This window comes from Martes martes (genome assembly GCF_963455335.1).
Source record: "Martes martes genome assembly, chromosome: 3".
In the NCBI taxonomy this organism is placed as follows: domain Eukaryota; kingdom Metazoa; phylum Chordata; class Mammalia; order Carnivora; family Mustelidae; genus Martes; species Martes martes.
Genome location: NC_137890.1, coordinates 86,508,030 through 86,524,214, shown reverse-complemented (window position 1 = coordinate 86,524,214; position 16,185 = coordinate 86,508,030). Strand labels below are relative to the sequence as shown.

Below are 16,185 nucleotides of genomic sequence, written 5' to 3'. Positions count from 1 at the left end.
GAGGCAACAGCTTTCCACAGACTTTCCACCAGCTCTACTGTATGGTTCTACTCCACCACCTGGCATACCAGACTCCTCAGATTTATCTACACTTTCACTTACCCATTGTAGCACTGCTTAAGAAAGCTGATGACTGATTTTGATCTGCCAATTCCCCCTTAAAGACTCTGCTTTCTGAGTTTCTCCCACAACTGTGTAAGGTTTTACTCCTTTCACAAATCTCTTATTCCCTAATAATAGCAGTTCTCCTTCCCTGACTGAACCCTAACTAATGCAACTACTTGAACCGCCTCTCATTTAGATATTTTTAAGTAATCTCTATACCCAACGTGGGGCTCGAACTCACAACCCCAAGATCATGAATCACATGCTTGATGTAATGAGCACTATGTATTATGTAAGACTGATGATTCACTGAATTCTACCTTTGAAACTAATAATACACTATGTTAATTAACTGAATTTAAATTAAAAGAAAACAGTCACATGTTCCACCAACTGAGCCAGCCAGCTGCCCCAAGCCTCCTCCCAATTCAATGACCGAGAAATCTCTGCAAACTTTCCTTCTGAAATCTTCCTGCATAACCAAATCTAGGTCACTTGGATCTTTTCACAGCTTCTAATCAAGCCTTCTTTTATTTTTTTTTAAGATTTTATTTATTTGATAGAGACACAGGAAGAGAGGGAACACAAGCAGGGGGAGAGGAGGTGGGAGAAGCAGGCTTCCCACCAAGCAGGGAGCCCAAAGCGGGGCTCAATCCCAGGACCCTGGGATCATGACCCAAGCAGAAGGCAGATGCCTAAAGACTGAGCCGCCCAGGCACCAAGCCTTCTTTTATAGTTCTACACTGCCCATCCTTGCTTCCAAACAAGCTGAAGTGTCCCTTATTCTAAAGAAATCATGACGCACATGGGTGGCTCAGTTAGTTAAGTATCTGCCTTCAGCTCAGGTCATGATCCCAGGGTCCTGGGATTGAGCCCTGAGTCAAGACTCCCTCTTAAGCAGGGAGCCTGCTTCTCCCTTGCCCTCTGCACCCCCACCCCCATGCTCAAGAGCTCATGCTCTCTCTCACTCTCAAAACATTTTGAAAAAGGAAAAAGAAACCGTATCTCCCTACTTGATCCTCCCATTTACAAAAAAAGCAAGATTTAAATGACAGAAAACACTAGAGTGGGTATCAGATTAACATATTAGTATCAACTTATTAACTAGGAACAAAATAAGCTAAGAACACTTAAGGTACGTCTATGCTCTGGTCGGAAATGTGAAGATGAAGAAACAAAGAACAAGGATATGGAAGGATTCTGAGAAGAAAAATATTTGTTGATGTGTGGTTTGTCCCAAATGTTTTTTCCACTGGGAAGGAGGGAAGCTTTTTTTTTTTTTCTTTTCTGTAATCATTTTGGGCTTATCCCAATATATCCATAAATTATTTAAAAATTTCTAGTGGGCATTAAAGACTGAATGTACAATTTTTCCAATACTTTTCTGCCCCCTTTCCAAAAAGATCTTCCCTCCCTTTTCAGCTACAGTATTTCCAAAGTCCTGGTTCCCTATTCATAACATGAAAATAATTCAGTTCTTTGTTATTTTCTAGGGATCAATGTTTACCACGCTGGATTTTATCACTAAACTGTCCACAGATGATTCTGATTTCTATCATATTAGTTCTGAAGTTATTCATTCACTCTTTCAACAAGCATTTTACTGAAAACCTACTACACGTCAAGTCCAATGCAAGGTATCCAACTATAACATAACTTTAAGAGATCTCATTCTGACAAATTAGTCACACTTAAACAGAGCTCTTTATGCTCCAGATGCCGCCCTATAACAAATCTTCCCTGGACAATTGTCATCTTAACAACCCCCTCAAGCAGAAGAACTTCAATCTCTTGATTCTTTACTATTTTCTATTATGTTATGGGTTTCAGAGGCTACTCAGGTCCTTAAGAAATCACCTAGGGCAACTTTTTCAAATTCAGAAATGTTGAAGCCCTCTGTCACAGTCTATTTCTAATTAATGTCAGATTTGAGACTGAACTTGGGCTTTCCTACCTACCATCAGTGTTCAACAAACAGTATGGAATATAGTTTGTGGTACTCCCTTCAGGAAAACTCTAGCAAGAAATCCCTCTGACACTTCCCTGAGTAAACCTCTCAATAGTAAGGCAGTATGCAACAGTCCATGACTACAAGCAAACTCTGTAATACTAATTAATAATACGCATTACATGGTCTCAGAACGCATAACTAATCTACCCTTTCCCAAATCATGAGACAAGATTATATAAACAGGGACAAGGTGGGTTTAGGGGTGAAATTGTTAGAATGCAGCCATGTACTGCTTACAGACTAGATGGTTAACATCATACCATCTCTCAAAGCAGATTTTTATCAACACTAAGGCTGGGCTACCTTCTACATCTTTTATTTCCTTTTAGTTCTAAGCAACTCAGGAATTTTATATATAGTTTGATGTATTCTTCTTATATATTAAGAAGAGTATATTGATGTACTCTTCTTATATACTAAGAAGAGTACATCAAACTATATATATGTTATATTATACAACAAAATATTACTAATTTTAAAAAGGAGTCCACGGGCTATTTTAAAATGCCTGAATTGATTTAAAAATACATTAAAGCCATCACATGAATCATGATGTTAATCTCTCCTTAAATCAGAAACATTAGTCTCATTTCCTGTTGTATTAAAACAAAAAAAAACAAAAACAAAATTTTGTATTAAAACTCCACAGGGGTGCCTGGGTGGCTCAGTCAATTAAGCCTCTGACTCTTTTTTTTTTTTAAAGATTTTATTTATTTGATAGCCAGAGATCATAAGTAGACAGAGAGAGAGGGAAGCAGGCTCCCTGCTGAGCAGAGAGCCTGATGCAGGACTCGATCCCAGGACCCTGAGACCATGACCCGAGCCAAAGGCAGAGGCTTAACCCACTGAGCCACCCAGGCACCCCAAGCCTCTGACTCTTGATTTCAGCTCAGATCTTGATCTTAGGGTCAGAAGTTCAAGCCCCACATGGGCCTCCATGCTGGGCATGGGGCCTACTTTTAAAAAAAAGGGAGCAGCACCTGAGAGGCTCAGTCAATTAAGCATTCCACTCTTGATTTTAGGCTAAGGTAGTGATCTCAGGGTCCAGGGATCAAGCCCCATGTCAGGCTCCATGGTCAGCTCAGACTCTGCTTGAGATTCTCTCTCTCTTCCTCTGCCCCTCCACAACCCCTCCTGCACATGCTGTCTCTAAAATAAATTAATAAATCTTAAAAAAAAAAAAAAACCCTCCACAAATACCATTAAAATGCAGCCAAGTCAGTCAAACTTAATTATAGTAATCACAAACTTATCAAATAATGATAATTAAGCATCTTTAGATTAAATCTAAAATAGAATATGACTTGAGAACATTCAGCAATTATTAAATAATAGCCCAGAAGCAGTTATAAACTGACTTCATTTTAAGCTATAGATCTGTTCCCAAAAACTTATAAAAAAACAAAATCAACTCATACTTTTTCCATCGGCTCCTGTTAATAATTCCCAAAAATAATTTTTGAACAGTTTTCCACAGCACTGCTTCTGTGGTAGGGATGTTCACAAATACTTGATGTTCTCCTTCTGGGTATCTGGAAATATTGAACTTTTCCACCCTGTTCAATTCAGATACAGCCATGAGACTTCTGGCCAATACATGTGAATGGAAGTGGTGAATGTTTCTCCCAGGTAAAAGCTTTAAAAGCCAGAGTATGCCTTCACCCATTCTATTTTTCTTCTGTCCTGGTATGAGATTGTAATTTATAATAAAAAAATATGTATCTGGTCTTTGTCCCCATTTCTGGCAAAGAGCTCAGAAAAACCAAGTCTTTTTTTTTTTTTTTGAAGTATAGTTGACTTGCAATGTTACCTTAATTTCAGGTGAATAATACAGTGATTCAACAGATTGTACTTTATGATATACTCATCAAAGGTGTAGCTAGAATAATGTCTTTTGTTGTTCATAACAAACACATTTAAGCCACACCTCAGTTTATATTAATGAGATGACTTTTGAAAAGCACCTAGTGATGGAAGCTGGTTGCCAAGAGGAACCATGTGATTAGAGGACTGGAACTTTGAGCTCCTTGCCATGGCTTTTAGAGAGGGAAAGGGGGCAGAAGATTAAGGTCAACTACAAATGCCCAGGTAAGAAGCCTCCATTAAAAAACAAAGAGAATGGGGTTTGGAGAAGTTCCGGGTTGGCAGACACCCAGAGATGTTGGAAGAGTGGCACTGGAAGAAAAAATGGAAGCTCCATGGCCTCCTCCTTTCCCCAAACATTGCCCTATGCATCTCTTCCATCAGCTTGCTTCTGGGTTATACCCTTTTATAAGAAGCCAGTAACCTAGTATTTTCCAGAATTCTGTGAGTTGCTCTTGTAAATTTACTGAACCCAAAAAATCCCAAAGACGGAAACCTCTGATTTACAGCCCATTGGTCTGAAGCACAGGCAACTACCTAGCCTTGCCACTGGGTCTGAAGGGAGGGCAGTCTTAACCTGTTGAATCTGACAGTATCTTTGGCTGGTATTACAGAATTGTTAAAGGCGTGGAAATCCCTCCCACATACACATTTCTGGTGACAAGAGGTGTCAAAGTATTGAGTGTGAAGAGGTTCAGAACAAGCCCCCTCCAAATATACCACTTTGGCATGTGGATTAGTTTGAACTGAAGTCAATCAAGGCCCAAAAGATTCAGGAAGAGCTTTTTACCTCCCCTTAACTGCCTGAAAGAATTTAGATAGAGGGTCCAGTCTATCTAAACTATCACCAGAGATAACTGCAAAGAATATGGGGAGCCATGGTAATTGCAAGGGAACTAGCAGGACCTGGAGATCAAATTCCTCCCCTCTGGCCCACTGTCTGCACAAAGCATGGCAAACATGTTTACCAAACATCTGCTCTTACCATCTTCCCATAAATTGTTGTCTTCTTCCCCCACTCTGAAGTATCAGACCCCTACCCCTTCTCCTCTGTTCAGGACAGCATATAAGCCTCAACTGCCTGACTATCTGTAGGTTTCATATTCTTATGTGGCTCCTGTACTCAATTCAGTTTATCAGTCTTATGGCAATTTACCAAAGAACCTAGAAGGATAAAAAAACAAAACAAAACAAAACAAAAATTTCCTTCCCAGGAAGTACAATATAAAGCAAAAACACACTACAGTGCATTTTTCCTTTACCTATGGCAACCAGATGTTCCAGATAGTAGCTGCTAGCAAGTGAGGCCCCAAAATAAGGATTCAAAGTGGGATTCAAAGTAAGGATTACACTATTGAGCAGAAGCAGTCCAACTGACCCTTAGTGAACACACACCATGAGCAAAAAATAAATCTTTGGGGGCACCTGGGTGGTTCAGTGGGTTAAGCCTCTGCCTTCGGCTCGGGTCATGATCTCAGGGTCCTGGGATTGAGCCCCGCACCGGGCTCTCTGCTTAGCAGAGAGCCTGCTTCCCCCTCTCTGCCTACTTGTGATCTGTCAAATAAATAAATAAAATCTTTAAAATAAAAGATAAAAAAAATCTTTGTTTTAAGCCCCTGATTTTGAGGATTATTATTCATAGCCTATTCAGAATGATAATCTAAAACTTAATTTAAAAACTAGACTGAAGGGGCGCCTGGGTGGCTCAGTGGGTTAAAGCCTCTGCCTTCGGCTCAGGTCATGATCCCAGGATCCTGGGATCGAGCCCCACATCGAGCCCCACAACAAGCCCCACATCGGGCTCTCTGCTCAGCGGGGAGCCTGCTTCCTCCTCTCTCTCTGCCCGCCTCTCTGCCTACTTGTGATCTCTGTCAAATAAATAAATATTAAAAAAAAAAAAACTAGATTGAAAATTCTTCATGTTCATTCTATTTCATCAATTCTCTGACCAAGTGCATTAAACTCTCTCAAATCACTTCTCCTAGATACCAGAAATATTTTTTAAAGACTTTATTTATTTATTTGACAGAGATCACAAGTAGGCAGGCAGGCAGAGAGAGAGAGGAGGAAGCAGGCTCCCTGCTGAGCAGAGAGCCCGATGCGGAACTCGATCCCAGGACCCTGGGATCATGACCTGAGCCGAAAGCAGAGGCTTTAACCCACTGAGCCACCCAGGTTCCCTAGATACCAGAAATATTAACATACTCCCTATACCATTTACTTAAAATGGACCAGTTTATTCTCATTCCACTGAAAATTGTGCTTAATACAAAGAAATCATTCAGATTTACCCAAATATTTATCAGAAGTCTCTGATTTAACAATTATAAAGAATGAGAGGTTAAGTATAGTATCTGTAGTTGAGTGTATTTTCTAAAAATTATGTTGGCCCTACCCCCAGAAAATTGCAGTGAAGCTTCTTCCAAGGAGAATGCTTCATGTAAACAATGTGGAGACTGAGAAAGGCTAAGGAACCCTTGCTCTAACTAGAAGAGCAAAGCAAAATCCCCAACTATGAACAAGATTCTTAACACCTCTAAGCCTCAATTTCTTTGCCTGTAAAAATCAGAATATGATCTACCATGGTTACTGTAAAATTAATGTGTGTAAGGCTTCTGGCATGTAACAGACATTGAAATGTTACTTCTTCCTCCCAAGATACAGTTTGAAATTTGTAGAAAACTGTGTGATATCCTAAATGCCAGAAGACATGCCTTTATGAAACATAAACAAAAGCTAAAGCAAAGACCAGGCTGAGAACCAAAACAAGGATGTGAGTGGGGGGAAAAATGGGAAAGACCAAGGATTACCAAGATAATAGAAATTCAACTACAGAAATACTCATTAGATGAAAAATATTTTTTAGTATACATTGGAGGGCAAAAGAGCAGAATTGTGTCAAATACAAGCAGCTCTCCTAGGATGCTAAGTAAAATAATAGAGATGAAAATACTGAGAAATTATGACAAACATGAAGGATGGAGAATGGAAACCTGAAAATAATACACATTGCCAAAGAACCATAATACAAAGAAAAAACAAAGACACAGATTAGGGGGGAAAAAAAGTGGAAGAACTGAGATAAAATAGAGATATTATGACTATTAACTTTCAATCTACATTCTCTATTCACTTAAATATCTGTATAATACATACATCCATGAACTCAGAAATAGAAGACAGTGAATCAAGATTTTCTTATCCAACCTCCTTAACAAACCAACTTGGCAAATTAACCAACACTCTACCTCTCTATAATGTCTTCCGATAAAATATTGGAACATTCAATATTAAGCTTATTTTTTATCAAACCAGTACATTTCTGCACTCATCAACATACCAAAAATCAAATATGTTTATGTATTTGTTATAATTATACAGTTTAAATATTATATAAACCAATGAAATTGTGATTGTGAAGACAGTTTTTGTTTCCATGAAAATAAAGTTGAGTGTTTAGAAACTCAAAGGCTAGTTTCAAAAAAACTATTGTTAAGGTGAATAAACTATAAAAGACTAAAAGGAATAATCATATAATTCTAGATGGATCACATAACTCAGACTTCTTTACATATTTTTTAAATAAAATATTTAAAGTAAAAATGTGTCATTTTTAATTCCCCTTATATTTTTAAAAAATTAAGCTAACCATCACCATTCCTAATCACATCAAAAAGAATGGTTTCTACATACATTAAAATAGATATAACCTAAGTGAACTATGGGAGATTTTTTTGAACACTTTTCATATGCAAGGCCCTATACTAAACATATTATTAAACATATTATCTCATTTAAACCTCATGACAAACCTGTAAGTACCATTATCTCTATTTTACACATAATGAGGCACAGAAAGGATAAACAGCAGAGCTCACATTCAGATCTGACTCCCAAGTACAAACTCTTTACTGATTACTAATTTTTTCTTCTTTATGTTTTCTATATTTAATTTTTTTCAATAAACATTATAATCACCATCAGTAATCTGTAGTTTACTAATGTTAACTCATTTCAAGTATCTCCTCTTCAAGGTCTTCTAAAATGCTCTCCCCATCCTGGTACATAGTAGGCACTCCATGAATGGTAATGACAGTACTCTGATGAGCAAATCTAATTTTCTGGCTGCCCTGATAAAGCAGAGAGGCAACAAAGTGCGATTGTTAAGAGCACAGATTGTGGAGTTAGGCTGCCTGCATTCAAGCTCCACCTCCACCAAGCACAAGAAGTGTGAACATGGGCCAGTTACTTACTATCTCTGTGCTTCAATTCCCTAATCTGTAATAGGAGTATGATAATAGTAACCAATTCACTGGGTTGTTAACAGGGATTAAGTGACTATCTTAAATCAGTGCCTAGAATGTAGAAAATGCTTATATTTGCTAAATAAACAATACCACAAAGGAGAACAAAGAAACCAACCAACAAATTAAGAAGAAACCTTTTATAAATGATCAGTGATTAGGTAGGTACCACCTTTCAAGAATCTTAGGACACTATGAAAAGAGGTCCCTTCTGTCTGTCAATTCTGTATTTATTCAACAAACATTTGGCTCCAGGCATCTTGGTGCACCAAAATCAACAAAACACTGCCTCTGTCCTCGAAAGAGCTAACTTCCTAGCAGAGGACAAGGAAATAATTATAGAACAATGTGGTGAGTACCATGGTAGAGGCAGGCGCAGTGTGCTTGAGGAGCATTCAGAGGTAGTGGTGATGAGGGGACCTAATTTGGGAATTACCAAAGAATGCTGATAAAATCATATCTTAACCTATTTTTAATTAGTAATTATTAAAGTCCACACAACTCACTAACTGTACAAATGGGAAAAATTACCTTTAAAAAACCTCCCAAAGTTTATAAACAACATAATGCTTATAAAATTAATGGTACTATGAATCTCAAACAAAACACTCTTCAGCACTTAGAAAAAAGGCAGGGTGCAAGTCAGAGAAAAGATTCCAAAGATTCTACCCTATCTTGGCAGTTGGGAAGACAAAGCGTAACCAAAAAATTAAACAACAATCTAAGAGTTAAGTAACAAACAATAAACTGACAACAATACAAAATACAAAGCCAATCCATGATTAACATCATAAAAAATACAGTCAACCAATATTCCCAATAAATCCCAGGGATGTACAAGGCAAAAAACACAAAACTATACAGACACGTTTCTTATAAACACAATTATGTGTACAGACAGAAAGCTATACCTCACACAACACTCGAGAATAAGGGGAAAGATTATTCATTTCTATATATACAGTTCATCCTGACTTACAAAAAGGTGTGAAAAAACTTCATGTAAACTGTATAATGAATTAAATCATATTTTTTAAAGAGATTTTTTATTTTAGAGAGGTGAGAGCACTCGTGCCTGCAAGCACCCATCAGCTGTGGGGGAGAGGAAAGGAAGAGGCAGAGAGGGGGAGAGAGAGACTCCCAAGCAGACAACCAGAGAGGAAATCAAGAGTTGGGACATCTAACCAACTGAGCCACACAGGTGCCCCTAAATCATATTTTTAATAAGAGAATGTGTAACTTAAGTAAATCCTATTACAAAACTTCTCTAAAACAGTAACCTAAAAAATATTTTTAAAAAACCAATAACCTATTAAATGTCAGTTAATTAGTTGGGAAATAAATTCAATTTTATATTACATACATTTGATTTATTTCTACCTGGCTTAATTAAAATGAGGTTCACCTCTAAATGAAGCCAACATACCTCATTATCAGAAATCACAGTATTCATAAAATAAATAACTCACAGGAATGTAATATACAGCACAGAGAATATAACCAATAAAATTATAATATAATAACTTTGTAAAGTGACAGATGGTATCTATAGTTACTGTGGAGATCATTCTGTAATGTAAAAAATATTAAATAACTATGATATACACCTAAAACTAATAGGATACTGTGTATCAATTATATTTCAATAAAAAGCAATTCATAAATGTTTACTAACTTGGTCATTACAGAATGAGAACACTTAGTGAAGTCAAAAAAATTTTAATTCTTAAACTTCATAGTGGTGGAATTACAATTAGAATTCAGATCTTCTGGCCCTCAATCCAATGCTCCTTGCATTATACCAGAAAATAGAGAGTTTTCTCAAAGTGCTTTTAGTAAATCCATACTTCCTTTACTATATTTCTAGTTATTTTTGTCTGTCAACAAATATTGGCTAAGAAAAACTTAAACACACTCCTTCAGTGAGAGCCCGGGAAAAGAGAGGCATTGAGTTTTTCCCATCTTTCAGAAGCCAGGTTTGGTTTTTTTTAAATTCGTAACAGGAGATACCTTGAATTCACAACTAAAAATGTTAATTTATAAATTTTAATTAATGATTAAAAAATTTTAAAACCCACAAAATCAGAATCTGATTAATATAGTTGTATAGGATATTTTATAATTCCTGTGATTTTTGTTTCTATATACATACCAACAAAAGATTAACACTGAAATTCAAAAGTTAGCCTAACAAGAGTGAGCAATATATGCTACAACTATTCAGGGACAGATTATTGGAGAAGAGCTGGCACTACAGTGCTAATTTATCATGCCACAGATTGCTAACTACAGTGGGGACAATAAACCCTACCTTAACCCCCATAACCAAGTGATCAAACTCAGCATCACAAATAAAGGGACTTGACAGTATATGACCTGATAGGAAGCAATATGAACTACACAGTATCACTTAAGGGTTATTCCTGCCCAAAATATTTAATGTGAAATTAATCAAGCCTTTAAAGCTAGCTTACAGTTAACTAATACAGGGGAACAGAGGAACACACTAAATGACACTATTGGGGGGGGGTCAGACAAATAGAAAATGTGACTCATTTTATAAGACCACTGGCTTGATCTTAAAAAAAAGAAAAGAAAAAGCAACTTCATTTTAAAAGGGGAGTGAAACTGTTCTAGATTCAAAGAGATCAAAGAGACTTAACCACCAAATGCAGTGAATAAATCTTGTATCTTGGTCTGGTGTGACTGGGTGTGAAAAAAACATAAATGACCAAACAGTATACATAGGGAGATTTAAATATGAATGATAGGTTACGTTAAGGAATTATCAATTAAGAAACTATCAACTAATTACTGATCGGAAAATATGAACTAAAAAAATTAACAATAATGGTATTTTGACTATGTTAGGAAATGTCCACCTTTGGAAATGTATGCTGACATATTTAGGGATAAAGTGTCATAATGTTTACAGCTTAGTTTCAAATGGCTGAACCAAAAATAATACACACGTATTTACAGATAAAGCAAATACAAGATGTCAATACTGAACCTAGAGGATCATGATACGGATGTTCACTCTATTAGCAATTTCCTGTATACTTAAAATTATTTCATAATAAAAAAAAAGTTGGGGGAGGGTATTGAGGAGCCCAGAGAGCTCCAATTCTACAAAGGAAAAAAAGAACCCAAAACCAAAGCTGTCAGGACCCTAACGTGGCTTCATTTTAACACAGCATCTATTAAGCACAGTTTACCGCTTTGGCAACAGCAAGGTGAACTAAAAATGAAAGACCCACTAATATACTCAGTCCATAATGTAATCCAATTTTTTAAAATAAGCCTTTAACAGTTACTTCTCTCAAAAGAGACACATGGAGATCACGCCAAGATAACCATTCTATAATGGTATCACACTCAATATAAATCAACAGGACTCAAAATAGTTCACATTTTAACCAAACAAATCAATCTATGAACTAACCACTTGTCGACTCTATAATTTGATCTTTTCTCCACAGACAACACAAAAATATTCAACTACAAATTTTCTTAAACCTGATAATATACTGGAGAAAAAGAGAGTACTGTAATTGGATACATTCCTTAAACATTTCTAACTATACATTAAGCCTCCGCTATTCAAAGGAATCTATTAATATTTTCTTCTATAAAGAGAAATATTCTTTTTCCTGACCATAATCAAAGAAATAATACGAGCCAATGCTAAAATGACAATTTTTGGTTTATAACCATTTATCAGTCACCACACACCAATGAAAGGGAAAAAAAAATCACACCATTACAAGATAACTTTCTACGATATTCTACACACTAATTTTGACAACTCAGAAATATTGCATAAGACTGCACCAATTACTAAGTACGTTCAGCTGCTGCCACACAACTCAGCAACAAGTTTTGCAATAAGGAAATCTCAAGCTAATAACCTAACTGCGAGTTCCCCATATTTGTCAAGAACAAACTACACAAGTAAAATTTAACTTTTCAGGAAATATGCATTTTACCAATTATATTTCTTTTTTGTGTCATCCTTTTTTAATATGACTAAATAGTCTTTATTACATTTCTTCTTTTAATAAAAGTTAATTTCTTTTTTCTGTTCTGTTAATTTTTTTTTTAACTGCAAACGGGTAAATGTGCCCGGCGCCACCTTTTAAAAGTAATTTTTTTTTAAAGATTTTATTTATTTATTTGTCAGAGAGAGTGAGCACAGGCAGACAGAGTGGCAGGCAGAGGGAGAGGCAGGCTCCCTGCTGAGCAAGGAACCCGGTGTGGGACTCGATGCCAGTACCCTGGGATCATGACCCGAACCGAAGGCAGCTGCTTAACCAACTGAGCCACCCAGGCGTCCCTTAAAAGTAATTTTTAAAAAGAAAAAAAAAAAAAAAAAGCCAAGGAAATGATTTGGCTCAGCTGCAGCAAAATACATTGAACAGCCTAAGTACAAGAAAACTACATCTACCTACGTTTAGAATTTACTCCTAGGAAGAAACTCTCCAATTACTCTCATTTTCCTCACATAATTTTTTTCAAGACTCAAAAATACAGTCCTACAGAAAATACACATATGGGAAACAAGGCTTCCCGAATTACCAGCTGCATGACCTTGGGCAAATTCCCTAATCTCTCCGAAACTCAATTTTTCATCTGTAAAATGGGGAGACACGTACCGACCTCATTGTGCAGAGAAGACGAAGTCAGACAAAGCAAGACAACTGCCGGCCGAACGGTAAATCCTAAAGCTTGAAGAATCAGCCCCCCTCCCCAATCAGTAGATTATCACAATGTGACAGTGCAAAGACAAGCACTTTTTCGCTTGCTGCATATAACACCACTTCTCCCAGGGGGCAGCTGCAATCTTCCTTCTAAAATCCATGCAGAGTACGTGTCTGACAGCTACACAGCCCAGCAGTCTACTGCGCTCAGACTTGGGGCTCAGGACAAGATGCGGGGACCCCCGAAATCTCTCCACCCGGAGGACAACCACCTAGCGAAATCCCCGCCTGGGGAGCTGCGCACAGGCCCGCCGCGGCCCCCGCCCCACACAAACACAGGCACCTACCGGCCGTTCCGCGGGGACGTAGGGAGCCGCAGGCCCGAGGAGGGGCAGCCGCTGCCTCCGAGCCCGCCCCTCCGCCCCCGCGCGGCCTGTCACCGCGCCCCCCTCTCGGGGGAGGCCGCGGGCCCCCGGGGGCCGGAGGGGCGCGCGAGGAGTCTGGAGCGGGCCGGATCCCTCCTTCACATGGAGCCCGCGCTGGGCAGGGTGGAGTGCGCGTGGATGGTCGCGGACGACCGGGGCCTCTCGGCTCCCCTCGGTAGTTCTAGCCGCCGCGGCCCCGAGGCCCGCGCGAAGCTGAGCAGGAAAGGAGGAAGCCGTGGGCCGGGCGCCGCCAGAGGCCGGAGAAGGGGCAGGAGCAGCGACTCCGCGGTTGGAGGTGCCGGGCCTGCCGGTCGTCGTCCTCGCCCTCGTAGCCGCCGCACGCCGCACGACCCCTGAACACCGCACCCAGCGGCCGCACCACTTTCGTCAGGCGCCGCCGCTGAGGGCAGCGGGCCGCCACTACACACGGACCCGTGACGTCGGGCGTAGCGCGGCGCACGTCACGGCCGGCTCGCCTGTGCGCGCGCAGCCCTCCGCCCGCCGGGAGCGGAACCCGCCACGGGCGCGCGCGCCCAGCCTGCAACGCCGCACGCCGGCCGAGAAGACCATGCCCGCGCCTGCGCAGTGGCCGGCTGCGCCCACACGCGCTCTGCTTCCCCCAGCGTTGGGCAGTGCGGGGATTCCCAGCCCGGGTCAGCCCCGGCGCGAGCTCCGCCCCTATCTCCCGGCCGCGGCTCCGGTCCCCGTGCGCCGCGCATACGCACGCGCGCGTATATCCCCCACCTTCTACGGGAGTCCTCGGCGCCCGAGACTTCCAAGCAAACCCAGGAGAGCGTCTCCTGCGTGGGCTTTGAGGCCGGCGCGGAGCAGCAGAGCAATGAAAGACTGCGAGCGACTCTGAGTCCGTAGCATGTTGTTTGCAGGCAACAAGCCATGTATCTGCCTCTTGATTTTCGGACTTCATTGCAGAATTTTTTTCTTTTTTTTTTTAAGTTTTTATTTATTTATTTGACAGAGAGTGAGATCACAAGTAGGCAGAGAGGCAGGCAGAGAGAGAGGAGGAAGCAGGCTCCCCGCTGAGCAGAGAGCCTGACGCAGGGCTTGATCCCAGAAGCCTGGGATCATGACCTGAGCCGAAGGCAGAGGCTTTAACCCACTGAGCCACCCAGGCACCCCCAGAATTTTTTACTGAAGGACTTTAGAAATTATTGTCGGCTTGTCAACTAACAGTAAACCACGCCCCCCCAACACACACCCGAGTTCGGCCTTCTAAGTTTTACAGCCGTTCTCTGTTTAGTTCCTATCACCATTCTAGGTCGGTGCAGCAAGTACTACTTTCCCAGTTTAACACATGTGGAAACAGCTCAGAGATGAGTTGACAGCCCATCCCTCGAGCTAGTAGCATAATCTGAAACCTGAATCTCTTTCACTAATTCCTTCCTTCACTCTCCATCGCCCACAGGATAAAACACAAATTAATCGTGTTGGCGTTGGAGGCCCACCGCGAAGTGACCTATATTCCGTTTTTAGCCCACACTACTCTGACCCAGGAAACATCTTTTCCGCCCCATCTCTTCTTTCCTCAAGTACCCCCCTTACAAGTTCCTGTACCATTTTTTCCCTCGCTCAGCGTCTACTTCGTTTCTCGGTACATTATGGATCTCACCCCTTCCTGCGTATTCCAGACCACATTTCCATTCCAGCAACTGAATTGTGAGAGATGAGAGCCACTCCCGCCAGGCCTGGAGGTGAGCAACTGCTCCAATTCAGGGAGTCCTAGCTCCTCAAGAGAGCTGGCATCCGTGGGGCAGGAACTGAGGGAGAGAGTGTTGTGTAATAACAAAATATCTGGGTCCCCTTCCTCGAATTCTCATTACAGACCCTTTCACAGAGATGTAAAAGGCACAGGAGCAAAGTTGTTATTTGACAGGTGTTTGTAATAGAGAGAGCCTCAAAACAACCTAAATGACTATCAGCCTGAGCCGATAATGGTTCATCTGCTCTGCAGAGAATTAGGCAGCCAACACAAAGAAGGGCCAATACCAAAGGACCTCAGAAATACAGAGCTCAACAGAAAGTCAATTTGCTCCCACTTGTTTAGAAAGTAGGGGATTTTAAAACTTAAGTACACATAAAGTCAAGGTCTTTAAGTGTTTTGATTCTAACATTCTAAGCCTGGTATGCCACAGAAAGGAGTTCTTAGTATTTTTGAGGGCAAGATTTAAATCCTGTATTGTTTTCCACAGTTCCTGGCCTGACTGCATAGCAGACACTCAATAAATACCTGTTTACTAAGTAATGTAGAGATTAATTTTTCCTCATACTTCTGCTTACTTCTTCCCTCACCAACTTACCTGGAGACTTCATTCACATCTGGTTCCTCAGAAAAGCCCTACATGAATATTAACATTTTTTTCTCCATTCTCTTTTTACATTGGTGACTTTTTCTCTTGCTTAGACATTAAATCTCCTGCATCTTTGGCGATTTTAGTATATATGATTACAAATTTGTGATCTTCGGATTTTTTTTTCTTGATGAAACTTCATTTAACCAGTATTTTTTTTTTTGCTTTCCTGCTCTGTGCCAGAGATTGCAATGATGAAGTGATAGGTTCCAACATTTCTGGAATCTTGTGAGGAGGGCAGACTGCTAAGTGGATTATTATAATAATGACTTGCCCCGTAGCAGGGCTGTGTATGAGGTGCCCCAGCAGCAGAGAGAAGTCACAGGTGCGCTGAGGAGTGAGGGAAGACTTCAGAGGAGAGACATGGTATGTGAGTTTTCTATTGCTGCATAACCAACTGCCACAGACTTA

General features: G+C 40.2%; 1 protein-coding gene across 1 annotated transcript in view; it reads right to left on the bottom strand.

Moving 5' to 3' along the window:
- Positions 1–13,850, bottom strand: part of MAP3K2 (mitogen-activated protein kinase kinase kinase 2) — an 81,871-nt gene extending 68,021 nt beyond the window's left edge. The window contains exon 1 of the mRNA XM_080798071.1: positions 13,331–13,850. The gene's annotated coding sequence lies outside the window, so the exon portion shown is untranslated. The remainder of the gene's footprint in view (positions 1–13,330) is intronic.
- Between the last annotated feature and the right edge of the window lie 2,335 nt (positions 13,851–16,185).